At 40.1% G+C, this 16,376-nt stretch overlaps 1 protein-coding gene and 1 non-coding gene across 2 annotated transcripts in view; one reads left to right on the forward strand and one right to left on the reverse strand.

Moving 5' to 3' along the window:
• The window catches only part of TRPM3 (transient receptor potential cation channel subfamily M member 3), a 466,869-nt gene that overhangs the window by 394,077 nt on the left and 56,416 nt on the right, over positions 1-16,376 (reverse strand).
• Positions 2,595-2,667, forward strand: TRNAK-CUU. Its single transcript has one exon. It is a non-coding gene; the product is annotated as a tRNA-Lys (tRNA).

The raw sequence follows: 16,376 nt of genomic DNA on the forward strand, positions 1-16,376 counted from the left end.
TTTAGCTTTTCTGTTTCTCTCCCTAGAGTCTCAGACACGAAAGTGCAAAGACTCACTCATTCTTGTTTTTCAGTCACTCTATGACTTGATAACTTGCCAAGTCTTGCTGAGTCTATTTATATTATTTTCATTTCCAACAACTTCCCAGTAGACCCACCTTCTAGTCATCTTTCACTTGAGTTTTCCCTAGTCATTGCTACTAAGTTAATCTCAATGTTTGGATGGTATCATTATAAAGACATTCAATGATTCTCTAATACTTGCCACTACCTAACATATAAAATCCCCATTTATCAGCCTGACACATGAGATTATCTATTATATAACTCTAAAATTCCTTTCCAGGCTTAGTTCATGCTATTCCCTATTATAGTCTAGCCAAGCTAGGAGACTCTCCATTGGAGAGTCTCTGGGCTTTATTATTATTTTTAATATTTCTATAATTTTTTTTAATGCTTTCACCCAACCTGGAATATATCATCTCAGTTCTCCTCCATGTCTCCTTCTTAGGTGGCTCTCCCCTAGACATTCTCTTCCCTCTTTTTTTTTTTTTTTTACCTCCTTTATACCTTTCACACGGCAGGTGACATACCTACAAGTTATAATGCTGTGTACAATGGCTTTTCTCCTTGGCTAGATTGTAAACTCCTTGAAGACAGGTACTAAACTGGTCGCTTAAGTTTTTTTTCCCACACCTGAGTATCTGAGTACCTAGTGCTATTTATGCTTAATAAATAATTTTGTACTCAACAAATAAATTCTGCCTAAAGTTTGCTGATGAGATAATTGATGGGCCTTATAAAAGAAACGGTCAAAGAGGAGAGTAGAGGGACAGATGGGACATAAAGTAAGCAGACAAGAAGTTTTATGATTTGGAGAAACAAAGACTAGAATTTCCTTGAGCAGAGATTGAAGGAAGTGATATGGGTTTGTTTTCAGTTGTGAAGAGTTCTAAGCGCAGACTAAGGGACATTTAGGAAGAATACCTGACAGGGTTGCTTCCCACAGAATTTAGCATCATGCACATTAGTTCTGAGTAAAATGAATAGCTGCTAGCTCATAAAATGGGGGTTCTATGGTCAAATACTTGGAGAAAAATCTAACAAATGAAAATGAAAATGATTCTTTATTGTACCACTTCTTAATCTTTCATTTACTAACATGACTTTCCAGGAGGATCTGCAGTGATATTTCCCACACTTATATTTTATCACAGAGGATCTTGTAGGAACAGCAATTCTCTTCTTTTCTTTTACTTCCTTTTTTCTTGGAGGGATGGGTAATTAGGTTGGTTGGTTGGTGTATGTATGTATGTATTTAAATATTTTAACATAGGTACTAGGGATTGAACCCAGGACCTCATGCATGCTAAGCATGTGCTCTACCACTTGAGCTACACTCTCCCCACTGGAACAGCATTCCTAAGGAAACTCATGTTTGGAAACACTATTTGACTGACCCTCTGCAACTTGATAATTTTGTGAGCTTTTAAATAAACTGAAGACAATTTTAATAGTCAGTCCCTTAGAAATGGAAAAAAAATTAATTAGCTGGTCTATAGAATGGAAAAAAAGGAGCACATCAATTTCAAACATCCAAATATTGTTATCTGCTTCACAGTTCCTCTACTAAGAGGATTTCTCAGGCTATCAGTTATTTCTTGCCTGTTTTCGGCTCTATCCTCCACCGTCAACCAGCCCTCTTCCCTTTTCCCACTTTGTGAAACATGTTTTTTTTCTGGAGAGATTTTCTTAGCAATCCAAGGAAAGTTGGAAAAAGAAAATTAACTATACATATAACTCTCAGGCCCTTATAATTTAAAATACATCTACCATGACTTGAAAGTCTTGCTAAAGCCAAATATATACTGAATAGATACTTGCTTGGGGGCACAGAATAAGAAACTGATCATAATGGAATAGAGTTAATATTCTATCTGGTCTTTGGAATTTCATAGTTGTGGTCCATGTTTTTTCTAAATGCCATGACATTTACTTAAGAAATGGCCAAAATAATACTTTAAATTAATAAGCACCAAATACCATATGACTTTCACACATATGCCAAAATAGGCTTACCCTTGTAATCCTTAAGAACCGACCCTCATAATATTTTGAAGGCCAAATGCGAGCTGCACTTGTGTTTTAGGAAGAGGAATTCCTCAAAACTATTCTTTCAGGGAAAGAAAAGTGTGTATGTGTGTGTAAAATCAATGTGATAAAATGCTTTTCCAACAGATGAAGCGGGTCCCAAATTAACTGAGATAACAGTTCATATGTGGATATCTTCTGGCAATTTAGAATCAAGATCATTAGATTAACAAAAATTACTATGTACTGATTATGTAGATGTATAAATATGGTATACTCTTTTTATCACTCATGGACTTTCAATTATTTTTATATTATCCCAGTTTTTGTTTTTCTTCTAAATATTCAAATGCTCCAGGCTGAACTGATCAAGTAAAAACATTAATAATTTTCTCCCTAAAAAAAAAAATAATAAAATAAGTAATTTTCTCCCTAAAAATCTTATGGTATATTTTACTTGAATGTCCCAGAATCAGGATCCATGGTTAAGAATCTAGGCAAGCAGCCTGGCTAGCTCAGTCGGTAGAGCATGGGACTCTTAACCCCAGGGTTATGGGTTCGAGCCCCACGTTGGGTGGCTTGAGTAATTCTCCGTTTACAAAAAAAAAAAGAATCTAGGCAGAGCACAAATAAATGTTGAAAAGAATTCAATCAATAGGCTGATTTTATGCAGGGATTGAAATCTTCTGGTACAAAGGCAGCTGTCTAAAACTAGCAACTTTTGGCTGTCCCTCTAGGTAAGATAAACATATTGCTCATCTGATTATTTCACTTGAAGAGTATCTGGGGAAGACAGGACTGGTCTGCTGGTTCACCATATGCAAACACTCATTCATTCATGATCAGTGGAAGCTGGCAAAGTCTAAATCTGTCCCACAGAAAAACTACACTACTACAAGTTTATACATATACCATCACCAGAAAAAATCATTGCCTTCAAAATGCAAACCTCTTGGCTGCATCCCTCCAGAACAAAAGTGTGTTAAGGGCAAAGAATCTGACTCTCATTCACCAATGATTCACTTTGTAGGGTGCCTGGCACATGTGCTAAGTCAGTCTTTGTCGAATGAATGAGTGATTCCATTTTTTCTACTCTTGTCATATCATTATTTGACTCTAGTATAGATATTTAACCTAGAATGTTATTGACACTTTTTTTAAAAAAGGTGAGGAGTAGTATTTTCATTACCCCATCTGCAACACAACCTAGATTGGAGTTCTGCTCAGAATAGGTGCTCAATATATTTCTTAAATAAAAGGATGGCTAAAACTATGTTTTAACTTTTTAAAGCATTTAGTTACTGAATTGCCTATCTCATTTTATGCCGAAGAACAAAGTAACTACTCTAGTCTCAACTGCCCAAAAGGTCAGCTCTCACTTAGGGGCAAGCCTCCTGGCCTCAGATCCTTGTATCTTCAGTAACTCTTTACTCAGTAGCCATCCATGAAGTTCCCAGTCTCCCCAAGCAGGCATGCTGTGTGGTGTGAACTTTCAGCAACAATCCTGAGGTTCTCACCTACCACATAAACCAGGAGAATCCCCATTTGGTTCTGTTTCCTCTCCAGGTAATTTCTGGCTCCAGCCAGCAGAGAGAGCCTTGTCTTGCTCACCTTATTCAATTCTGTGATTTGAATCTACCGTGTTTGATGTGCAGGTCAGAGTCTGAGCCTGGCACTGGAACAGAGATGAAGGATTTCAGGCAATCACACCGAGGCATGGAAACTGCAGGTGACTGAAAAGCAGTGTCCAATTTTTGAGATTGCTGCAGAGAGCACAAATCTCACTTTGATGCTGATGTGAGAGGAATGTCAAGATAGATTTCCATGGGGTATTAAATAACGGAAGGGACTGAAAATCTCTCATTGCTCATGTGAAGGAGATGTGTGATTTTTCATCAGGAGCTTGAGCTATGGCTCCATTCTGGCCCACGTTAGCCATTACGAGATGAAAGCAGATGAAATGATTCATTTCCATCAAATTCACATTGTTCAATGTTGTTTTATAAAATAAAATAGCTTTGTTGTGATTCTTCACTTCCAGGAAAATAACAAGGAATGAGTCTTCCCCCAGAGCAAGCTCAAGACCCTCATTTTCTTCACTTCATCTCTGCTGCACTAACATTTTTGGCGCCATTCTTGCTCATGTGTCACAATCATTAAAAGTGACCCGATCTCACTTATCTTTTTCATCCCAAGGCACACCCTGACTCCCTCTAAGGCTGTTCTGACCCGCCTTCATGACCTGATCTTCCTCCAGGCGCGTGGTTCCTGTCTTGCAGCCAATGAGAGCCACGTCAGCCAAAATGCTCAGTTAAGAGTTAAGTACTCATCTTTCAGGACATGAGAAAACGCAGGACAATAATGCTCTGGCATATTCACATCTGAAATGCACGTTTTAGTTCCTAAAAACATCATCTGATAATTGTGCAGAAACCAAATTAACCAACTCTTGCTTGATTCATCAGAGAAAAAGGGAAGGGTGGCCCCAAGGAGCCCAAGCCTGTGAGGAAGCGTACGTGTTGCCTGGGTCTGGGTCTAGGGGAGGAAGGGAGGAAGTGGCAAAGGAGGGGGTCTTCAAAGTGACTGATCCTTAGCCAGTTCTACTTTGCCTGGTCATGATGGGAGTAGTGCATCAGCCCTGCCCTCTGAGGGCAGAGGAGGCACCATGGTATAATGAAACGAGGGTAGGTTCTAGAGTCCCAGCGACCTAGGTCAAAACTCCATGCCCTCCACTCTCCAGCTGTGTGAGTCTGGGAGAGTTGCCTCACTCTCCAAGGCTCGGTTCCCTCATCTGTGACCCAGGGATAATAATAACCTCCCTTCAGATCTGCTATACAATACTGTACCTATTTCTATAGTCAACAATAATGTGTTGTACACTAAAAATGTGTTAAGAGGGTGGAGCTCATGTTCAGTGTTCTTACCACAATAAAATACACACACACGCACACACACACATACACACAAACCCTCCATCCAGGTTATCGTGAGGCTTAAATGGAGTAAAATAAAGTAACAACTGGACTTGGAACACACGAAGTACTTAAGAGCCTTATTAAGTGTAGCCTATAATTATGAACTGTGCCCACCTCAGTGTCATGCAAATAGTGGGAAACAATGTATAAAGGAAATTAATATATAGGGACTGTGACTTTTTCACCACTGTCTGGCTGGTGTAGAACATGGTGCTTGGGACATAGGATGCTCTCAACTGGTATTTAGGCATGTAAGTTAGATTTATCAATTACTTTTTGTGAGACTCATGCAGGCCTCAAACATACCTCAGTAACAGGTAATTGAAAAACTAAACAGAAAAAAGTATAATTGGTACCTCTAAGTAGGGTAGAGATAAGGTACAATGTTGTTTATAGAAATGGAAATGGTTCTCAGATGATTCCTGAAGATCCCACCATGTCAGACATGCAAAACAAGAAAACCACAGCAATGGGGAAAAAAGATACATAGAAAACAAAGGGCAACACCAGTCAGAATGGCCATCATTAAAAATCCACAAATGATAAATGCTGGGGAGGGTGTGGAGAAAAGGAAACCCTTCTATATTGTTAGTGGGAATGCAATTTGGTACAGCTATTATGGAAAACAGTATCGAGATTCCTCAAAAAACTAAAAATTGAGTTACCACATGATCCAGCAATCCCACTCCTGGGCGTGTATCTGGAGGAAACTCAAATTTGAAAAGATGCATGCACCCCAAAATTCATAGCAGCACTATTTACAACAGCCAAGACATGGAAACAACCTAAATGTCCATCGACAGATGACTGGAAAAAGAAGTTGGGGTATATTTATACAGTGGAATACTACTCAGCCATAAAAAAGAAATAATGCCATTTGCCACAACATAGATGGACCTGGAGATCATCATTCTAAAAGAAGTAAGCCAGAAAGAGAAAGAAAAATACCATATATCATTTACATGTGGAGCCTAAAAAAAAAGACACAAATGAACTTATTTACAAATCAGAAACAGACTCACAGACATAGAAAACAAACTTATGATTACCAGTGAGGGAAGTGGGTGGGAAAGGATAAATTCAGAGTTTGAGATTTGCACATACTAACAACTATATATAAAATAGATAAACAACAAGTTTATACTGCATAGCACAGGGATCTGTATTCAATATCTTGTATGAGCCCATAATGAAAATGAGAAAGAATATGAAAAGGAATATATGCATGTAAATGTATGACAAACTTTATGCTGTACAGAAGATATTGATACAACATTGTAAACTACTTCAACAAAAATGTAAAAAATAAAATAAAAAAGGACATCTTTTGGATTATTGAAATAAAGTTATTATTATAAAATTAAATAAGAAAAACTATCTTACTCAATGTTCTGTATGTTTTACCACAGAGAAAAAAAATTGTGTCTTAATATACTACTTGTTGACCAAAAGCGTTACTTCCTTAAAACACCTTCTGTTTATATACCATATGTCAGTGTATCTACAACTATGATGTACACTCATTTTTCAGCCATTTTTTAACTCATCTACACCTGCAAACGGGCCCATGCCAAGAGAATTACAGGTCAGCCACCATACAGAGTAAAGTAATACTAACTCAAAGCCCACATCTCAGTTGTCTTCTTCTTAACGTCTCTGCACTTCATCTCACAGGAGATGGTTCCAGATAAATCTTCAATCCACTGAGGGCACTAGATATGATGTGATGGGGAAAGACCTGGCACAATGATTGACTAGTGATTGACTAGATCACCAATGAAGACACTGACTTCAGTTCATGAGAATTAAGTCCCTCACATCCATGTGCTTCAGTTTTCTTATCTACAAAAACAGAGATTTAGACCTGGTCAGTGTTTTGAAAGCTATCTCTACTAGTCCTGGGGAGTTTCAGGGGCAAAAGGTGTCTATCACTGGGTTGAGCTTTAGGCCTCCCACTCTTTAACCTGGGCAGCTTCTTTTTTATCTGTTTTAATGATGAGTTTTCCATAGTATACTATAAAGAAGCTACTAAATCGGTCGTCTCAGCCTCTACTACTTAATTGATTTGCATTCATTCAGCACGTCTTTGAGCAGCTCTTTAGACTCTAAAATGTGTTTAAGTGCTTTGCAGTTTACAAACTGCATTCCTAAATTCATTACCTCATTTCAACATTGCTTTGAGGTCAGTATTATCATTTTCCTCCATTATGAAGACGAGGAAGCTGAGGCTCACAGTGGTAAGCCATGTGTCCAAAGACACACAGGTAGTCAGTTACGGAGCTGATGCCAGAGCACAAGTATTCAGATTCCAAGTCCAGTGGCCCTCCCCCAACTGAGGGGAGCACACTACCTCATCCACACACCTGCTCAGACTATACTGCACAAAAGAAGAGCGAAAGGGAAGTGGAGGATTGTTTAGTCTTACTCTATGTTCCAAATGTGCTCTGAGTATTGAGACCAATATGTTACGTGGCTATCCTTTTTACTGTCACCACGGATTACTGCAGAACACAGTTTTGGTGTTCATTCCAGTCTCATCATCATCGAGGGGATAGGAGGAAAAAATCCATTATCATTTAACTTCATCCTCATTAGTGTTCAAGCCTGGCATGTCTTACCTGCTTCTGTAGTACATCTCTTAATCAAATGTATTCCTGGCATTGGAATAGCCATGTTAGAAGGAGAAGAAAGCCAGGCAGGGTGAAGGAAAAAGTGTCAAGGCAGTACTATGTTATCACTAGTGGTTGGTTCTGTATCGCGGGAAGACTGAAAAGTCAGGGCACAACTTGGCTTCATGTTAATATGTTCATGGTACATATTATTATCCCACTTTCAGTACTAGAGGAATGAGATAAGTTAAGAAACTTGGCCAAGGTCACACAACTAGTAAGGGGCAGATGGAGAATTCATACCTTAGTGTCTCCAAAGTTATTTGAGATTGCAGTTAAAATTAATCTACAATAAAGTGATAAGAATTTGTTAATCCCAATCAAGCTAAATTAAATGTGTTATACTTAGAACCTATATCTATTTCTTGGATGCCAAGAGAGATGAATCTTGGAATAGTAAGTGGGTTTTAGGTACTAAATCATTCTCCTTAGTTGACAGTAGCTTCCTGAATTGCTATGTGAGAACGGATTCCAAGGTCCCGAGCCAAGTCAGTAGGAAAGAGTGCCACATTCCATTAGTTATGTCTGCAAGGGGTGTGCAAGTCGGAGTGCAGACATGAATGCTCCATGTTTCAGGACCTTTACTCTGTCTATTGAAATTAGAAAATAACTAATGCTCATCAAAATTACTTTACAGTAATTTAACCATTAAAGTTGTACTAAGGGCTTGCTTCTACCTCTATTCACTAGCTGAGCCCCAAACCATATAATCTCTAAAACCCCTACAACTCCAGGCATCTAGGATTTTGCTGCAAATGGTCAAGGTACCATCATCTGCTTTCTTCAGTGAACAAAGCACAACTCAGTTTCACCAGATAAAATGAACTTCCCATAAGTCCATGTAAGGTAATTATTTCTCTTTTGGACTGAAATGGCCATCAGAAGCTCTATTTTCATGGCAAAATTATCATACTATCATTAAAATAAAAATAACAAAACAACACTTACACCTATCCAAAGTGGATCTTAGTGACTCTCTTGGCATCAATGATGCACCTGGAGTTTCATAATCAGCATATTAATATACCCTTTTTTCCATGCTATGGAAAAAAAAAACTAAGCATAGAGAAAAAAGGGAAGGTGTCTCCCAGTCTAACAGCAGATGTTCAGAATCTTGCAATTAACAACCTGGAAGGGATCTCAAGATCACCCATTTCAAATCTCTGCTAAAGAGTGGATTCAAAGCCTGAGCCACACGGACCTCTGCAGATGTCTGTGTGATGCTGGGCTCTCAAGCTAACTCATCCTGCCTCATTATCCTCACATATACAGCGCTGTCCACTCATTTCCTATCACATTCAGTTAAGTGCCTCTTATGTCACTCCAGAGATTTTGAAGGCAAAAAGTCCCAGAAGTGGAAAGATGTACTGTTAATTACACACACAGAGTCTGTGGCCCTGAGAATTTCAGGTCTTCTCCCAAAGTCATGGTGGCAGAGGATGAGGGTGAATTTGCTCACTGTGTACAAACCACGAGATTATAAAAGAGGTACAGATGCCACCTACAATTCCACTACCCACTTTTGACAAATGTTTTATTTTTCAGTGCTTTTGGAAGTTAGAGAGGTTTTCTGACCATGCGAAAATCTTTGAAATTTGAAACAAGTAAGATTTCTACTTAAGTATGGAACTGCCTCTCAGTGACATGGACTTGGCAACAGCAGTTATTTGCTGGTGTTTGCTCTGCCTCCACGCCTTCCACGGCCAGCATGCCCTCAGCAGATAAGAGCCAGACCAGGCTACCTAATGGCTGAGATCCCTCCAGCAGGTCCCCTGAGGGTTAGAAGTACAAAAATCATTAGCACATATTATTGGCCAAACATCACAAAACAGGGTAAAGGATCTTCAGACAATGGAGTGTAGGCGCCTCCAGCCAACTCAAGAGCTTCAGAGTCAAAGAGACCCTGCGGGAAAATCGTTGCATTTTAGAGCTGGAACGGGCCTTAAAATGGTTGCATTAAGGCTTTAAATTCAGCTAGTGCGCTTAAACTCTAGCTCTGCCCGTACTAGTGTGCTAGCCACAGTTGACACAGATGTGCCTTTAACATGGTGTCATGGTATGGTAGCTGTTACTATCTCCACCGTTACCAGCCTCTTTGCATTAGAGATGAGGAAACTTGGTCAGAGATGAAGCTTTGCCCAAGGCAACCCAGGAAATTAAGTGGATGCTAAGCAAACAAAACAGTCCCCAGGAGGGCAGCAGCCTGATTTTGTTGACTGGCCACGATGTTTCCAACATGCAGGGTTCTGCATCTCTGGTTATTCAGATGTCTGCTATGAAACTCTATTCCCTCTCCTAGGAGGCCACACATCAGCAATGTTCTTTCATAGGTATGAACTCATAATGTCCACAGAATCTGTTTATTCTGCCCTTGAGGCAGACAGAGATAGCTGTGAAGTGAAATAAAATTTAATTCAGCTCAGCTTTTGTTTATGTAAGTCCTTACAGTAGCACTGCATACCACTTTGCTTTTTAGTTTTGTTTTACACTTTATCTAAAATCACCTGTTCCATACATTCATTCATCAAACATTTATTGCATATCTACTATGAGGCTAACACTCTGCTAGATCTTACAAGTACCAAATATATATAATGACTATATATATAGTTGGCATCTCCATAGTCCTAATAATAAAGAAGCATACAGTTTTACTAGTGGGGATGCTTTACTAGTGGAGAACCTTGAAGGCCTGACTGGTAGATGTGAAGAAGCAGGGTTTGGGGCAGAAGGATGGGCTTGAAAACAGGTAAACCCAGCTTCATCACTGCAAGTTGTATGACCTGGGGAAAGCTGCTTAGCCTCCTCAGCCCCACTTCCATCCTATAAAATCTGAATAATAACAGTATCTTACAATGATTTCTAACAGAGTTACTGTGATGATAAAAAGATGATATACATGCATCACTCCACACAATGCTTGGCAACTAGTAAGCACTCAGTAAACATTAGCTATGCATGCAGTTTAACTGGTGAGTTCAGAATAGATTTGGAGATGCTGGTTCATCTGCAGCACAAGTCAGGAGGCAAGGCACTGTTTAGTTACACTGAATCCTGAGATTAGGTTGTGTTCACACCATTTTGGAGGCAGTATGCTAACTAAAATATTCACTATTTCAAGGGCTGGGTTGAACCAAGTGACATTTTAAGAAACTTAATCAGGCAAGTGAATAGATTGGAGGGGAGAGAATAAAGTCAAGGAAACTTGTTATAAAAATAATAATCTTGGCAAGAGTTAGTGGGGACTTAAGGTAAAGTCAGCACAAAAGACGTACAAAAATAACAAAGCAGCAGTGTAAGGATAATTAGACACCATTGGAGACAGAGCATAAAATGGAGGAAATTACAGGTGTCTCCAAGATTTCAAATATAGTGCATAGAAAAATAGAGTATTCAGGGTGAGCAAAAGAATCAAGAGGGGAAAGAGAAAGAATCCAATTCCCTAATTTTCAGCATCTATTTTTATAGTCAGGGTTCGTGAGTGGCAGGAAAACATTCAACACACATCCTTTCTCATATCCAAGTGAACCATTTTCCCAAAAAGGCAGCTTCAGCTGGATCAGAATTCAAATGCATGCATGTGCAGGCAACGGCACTAACTGCTTTGTGCTCTTTGCTCTGACACCCATTATAGAATCTCCAGCCTCGCTGCTTGCTCTCTTGAAGGAGTTGGTGATATAGACAGAAGGCATAAGATTTCAAGCTTTCCGCCAATTTCTTGAAGATAATATTACATGGGCTGAGACCACTACAGTTCAATGTAAGTGTGTCCTGAGCTCATGAATGAATGTTGATGTGAATGAATGATTTGGGAGTAATCCAGAGTAGCTTATGTTCTTGAGAGAACATGAGTTGGACGGGACCACACCTTCCTAATTCAGCAACTACAAATCCACCCTCTTTTCCATATATCTTATATACAAACAACCCTTAGAGCTTTATCTCTCACATATTGAGTGCCTGCTGTATGTCACGCATTGTACAAAGCACTTGAGAGCCATTATCTCCCGTCATCCCCTTAGCCTCTCTACCAGATAACAAACATCCCCATTTTACACAACAATGGACTGAGACCCAGATGGGCAAACTTGCCTAAGGCACTGAAGCTGCTAGTGGCAGAGCCGTGATTCAAACCAAATGTATTAAAATAACATGTTTGGGGGTGGAATTGGGAACTAGAAAAACTAAACAAGAATACATTATATTCCAGTGTTTACAAAACACTCATGAGTTGTAAATGGAAATTAACACACCAGTCTGTGTGCTGCGTCCTGTTGTCATCTTTTTATAACATGTTCAAAGGAGATGTAATCTGATCAAGTTTGAAACTTCAGACAAGGATGATTCTTTGACTCTAATCTTTCGGAGACACTGCAGAGATCCAGATAATTAGACCCTTTTCACTGAGATGAAGATGAAGGTCGTGGTCAAGTCAGCAGGTCACACTGAATTCTATTTTTTTCTAGGTGTGGTTAATGGACATGTGTGTGGACAGAGCTGTGTCCCCCCAAGATCCACATGTTGAAGTTCTAACCACCAGTATCACTGAATGTGGCTGTATTTGGAAACAGAGCCTTATAGAGGTACTTAAGGTAAAATGAGGTCATGAGGGAGGACCGTAAGCCAATAGGACTTGTGTCTTTTTAAGAAGAGGAAATCTGGGCACAGACAAGCATCGAGGGAAGACCATGTGGAGACACAAGGAGAAAATAGCCATCTGTAAGCCAAGGAGAGAGGCCTCTAAAGAAGCCAACCCCACTGACACCTTGACCTCAGAATTCAAGCCTCCAGAAAAGTGAGAAAATTAATTTCTGTGCTTAAGCCACCCCGTCTGTGGTGCTTTGTTACAGCAACCCCAGCAGACTAACAAAGCAGGCTTGGATTCATCCATGCTCCAGAACCTGGTCTCCCCTGTGAGGGAAAGATTATCAGTGTACTGACTGAGATGAACAACATGGTGACAGGAAATGCTTTGGAGGCTTGGGAGTTTAGTGACAAGGCCTGAGCGTTCTCTTTTTGGTTTCAACAAAACAGAGGAAGAGGATAAATGATTTAGTCTGTAGTGTTGCTCTCATTTTATTACATCTGCAGACACCCTGGCTGGGGGCTCGTGAGACCCTGACACAGAATTGGGTCTCCATGCCCCTCTCCCTGCCTCTTCACTTGACCAGAGGGTCCATGCACTTTCCCTCTTTCCTCTGCAGGGCCAGGGGGCTGTCAGTCTTCCCTCTCTGAACCCTTAACTGAAAAGCTTTCAGGACACTTTCTGTACCTTCGAGGTGACTTTTGTGTAGAGTCCAGCCCGACCTCCCCAGGTTACTGTCTTCTCATTCTGCTTTTGAACCAGAAGCTAGTGTCAGATAATGAAGTGCTTTAAACAGGGTAGCTGAACTACTGCTTAGCTATACTGATGCAGTCTCATAGGTTAAATAAAGGCTTTTCTGTCTTTATGTCTTACTGCCAGATATCCAGCCCTGCTCTCATCTTTTTATAAGTGTGCCATTTTCTTCTAACGGGTCTAAAATATTGAAGGCAAAAATTTCTATTGATGGAGGACCTACGATGAGCCTGGCACTTCATACTATCAGCTCTAATCCTCAAACCTATCCTAAAGGTTAAGTATTAACATTTCCATTTTATGTAATGAAACCAAAAGACCATAAAGAGGCCATAATGGAGCTGAAATCTGAAAAAAGTTCTAACTGTAAAGCCTTTTATCACTGGACATGTGTTTTCTAATCGTGGTCATTCTCATGTCACTATCATCTGCCCTCTTGGCACAGCAGGCAGCTTGTCAGTCTCATGTCATTACCATAACTTTTACCATATCTGCATACTATCTGTACTATTATCTATTGAACATTTTTCTTTAAATAGGCTCAAATTTTTATCTTAACATTGCCTTCAGCAGTATGTAATAGCTATATCTTTATATAGCTTAATGAGACAACTATTCTTTTAAAATATGCATTAAAGAATATAACCTTACAACACATTTTACAAGGATAAGCACTAAAATAAATCAGCATACAAGTCTAGAATAAAAACTGATAAGCCACATAGCACCTAAAATCTGTGAGTCACCAATGGTATGGATATCATACTCGGTGAAATTCTACACTACAAACTGATACCAGTTATGAACAAAATAACCCAGGGCATAGTCCAGTACAAGCCTTGATGTTTTCCCAGAAGCTACTAGATACATGTTACAAGCAAGTTGTGCAGCCACCTGGCAGTACCTTCAAATCTACAGCTTTGACTGCTGGGCATTGCAGGCCACACTATTTTTGAAGTAACACGCTCCCAATCTCCTGTTTCCTCCTGCTGATTCTTCAGCTGCTCAGTCCCACTTGATATTAACATGGGAACTGGAAAACCAAACCAAGGCCAGAGGCAGCACAGCTGCCTCGTTGTAGGAGGGCTGGCCCTGCAAAGCTAACTGAGTGTCTGTGGTTCTCGCAGAGGTCAGCCTCTTGACAGGGAGAGTGAACATATGTTATGAATGGAGAGTAGGACACAGCTGGTCCACCTGATGAATCTTGGGCCAATTTCTAAAAATATCTTGCTCCCTGCCTGTCTTTGAATTCTGAAGTTCTGCTGTGACAAATACATTGCTATGACATGTTTTTTTTTCAAATTTCAAGAGTCATCTATTAGGTTGTAAATAATCTGCAGGAGAAATAACACTATAAGTTACTACTAACCAGAATTATGCTTGTAGCTTCTAGGTAGCAGTTAGGGACATATGAACAGAAGGGTTGGATGACAGATGGGGGAAGGGCATGTTAAAGGCTACTGAAAACAAAATAGGCGTGCGTCAAAGAAAACTGCCTCCTTCCCTCCCTCCAGGCTCCTTGACAGAGTTCCCCCCACCAGCCCTGCCTCTTCTTCTGATTTGGGGGCTTCCTTTCACCCTCTCACCTGGACTGGGAGCTTCTGAAGCAGGGTCCAGGCTCCCTGTTTGCAAGGGTAGTCTAGATGCTTTGTGCCAACAAGTCTGTGTGGTCTGGCTATTTTTAAAAAGTGAATACAATCTTAGACCACATTAACACAAAAGTAGTTTCCAGATCAAAAGAGCTAACATTCTCCTGTGTTGGACTCAAGACAGAGTAAATGTTTTATGCTCAACTCTGGCATCATAGTTTAAGTCTATTGCCTGTGATAATCTTATGGCAACTTGGTTAGACTATAGTACCCAGTTATTTCATCAAACATGAATTCAGACATTGCTGTGAAGGTATTTTGTCAACATGGTTAACTTTAAGCAGTTTACCATTGATTATGTGGGTGGATGAGCCTTGTCTAATCAAAGGAAGGTCTTGAGAGCAAGCATGGAGTTTTCCCAGGAAGAAGAAATTCTGCCTCAAGACTGCAGCATCAAATCCTGCCTGAGTTTCAATTTGCTGGGGCCTGCCCTCCAGATTTTGGACTTGCGAGCCCTGGCAATTTCATGAGCCAATTCCTAAAAAAAAAAAAAAAAAAAAAGAAAGAAAAAAAAGTGCGTCTGTATACACACACACACACACAAATGTGATATCTATATCTATATCTATATCTGTATCTATATCTATATCTATATATCTCCTATTGGTTCTGTTTCTGTGAAGAACCCTGACTGATACACCAGCCAAACGAAGCATGTGTGGGGAGGGAGGCAGCCAAGACTGCAAGGGTTCTGGAAACCAAGAGGGTCTGAAATTACAGTGTGTGAGGAGTGGCTGAAGGCATTACATATGTTTAGTCTGGAAGAAGGAGGCCTAACTGTGATCTGACAGGTGTCGTCATACATTTGAAAGACTGAAATGCAGAAGACAGATCAGTCTTGTTTGTGTTGCCCCAAAGCTGGACCTTAAGGTTAGAAGTTATAGCAGGCAGATTTGGGATCAATAAACCCAAGAACTCATTGCCCATTTGAGCCTCAGCTCCCAGGGACTGGCTTTCTAACAGAGCGGTGGTATGTGCTGGGAGACTGGAAAAGATTCTCCTGGATTAGGTGAGAGGAGACAGTGTGATCTGGAGGCTCCCATCCACCTTGGCAGTCTAAGACCACAGCTCCCCAGGACTGAATCCTCCCTGTGTGCCGGATACTGGGCTCAGAACTTACACATCTGATTTCACTCCATCATCCCTCCAACTCTTAAGGTGGGCTTAGTATCCTCACTTTAAAGACAGGAAAAATAAGGCCCTTGGAAGCTTAGTAATTGGTCCAAAGTCAAGCAATCAGTAGATTTCAAAGCCAGATTTTAAACCCAGGCCCATCTGACACCCCAGGCTCCACCAGAAATCCACTGCAGCAATCGGCAACTCTATATGGAAAACACTCTCCTTACCTTGTGATAGTAGGATTCAAAACCACATGGTGAGCCACCAGTCATTGTCAGTTCAATGCTTAGCACACGCAGGCTAATTACATGTTTATCTGCCTTCAGTTCAGTGTACTGAATTCATCTGTGATGAAGCCATGCTTTATTTGTCAAAGCATTGAAAGTGAAAGAAATGTATTCCTTCATTAAACAAATACTGGTCATCAGATGTACTAGTTATCTAGGAATACAGCTACAAAGAAGACAGACATGATCCTAGCCCCAGCAAGAAACTTACCTCTAGCAGGGATGGCAAATATTATGAAATATTATAAT

This window comes from Camelus ferus, chromosome 4 (genome assembly GCF_009834535.1).
Source record: "Camelus ferus isolate YT-003-E chromosome 4, BCGSAC_Cfer_1.0, whole genome shotgun sequence".
Classification (NCBI taxonomy): Eukaryota; Metazoa; Chordata; class Mammalia; order Artiodactyla; family Camelidae; genus Camelus; species Camelus ferus.